We start from the raw sequence: 484 nt of genomic DNA on the forward strand, positions 1-484 counted from the left end.
CTGCACTCCAGCCCGGGTGACAGAGCAAGACTCTGTCTAAAAAAAAAAAAGACAGAAGGATGTCAGCATCTGATGCTGCCTGTCACCTTGATCCTGAGGATGCCAGTCACAGCTCCATTAACTGGGACCTAGGAAAATGAGTCATCCTTGGTCATGCACATTTCAAGTGGTGGCTGAATATGGAAGCCAGACTTGGGATCTGTTGTCTCCTCCAGCATGATGGAAGATGCCTGAAAAGTAGGGGCTGGATCCCATCCCCTGCCTCACTGGGAAGGCGAGGTGGTGGGGTGGGGTGGGGCCTCAGGCTTGGGGCCATGGGACAAAGCCCAGGCTGAACGCCGCCCTTCCATTTCCCTCCTCCTGAGATGGGGCAGCAGGGCACACTAGTGTCCAGCAGCAGCTTATGAGGCCCCTTCACCCTCCACCCTCCAAAACTGGCAGACCCCACCTTCTTGGTGTGACCCCAAAGCTCCGAGCACAGCCC

Source organism: Pongo pygmaeus, chromosome 6 (genome assembly GCF_028885625.2).
Source record: "Pongo pygmaeus isolate AG05252 chromosome 6, NHGRI_mPonPyg2-v2.0_pri, whole genome shotgun sequence".
NCBI lineage: Eukaryota > Metazoa > Chordata > Mammalia > Primates > Hominidae > Pongo > Pongo pygmaeus.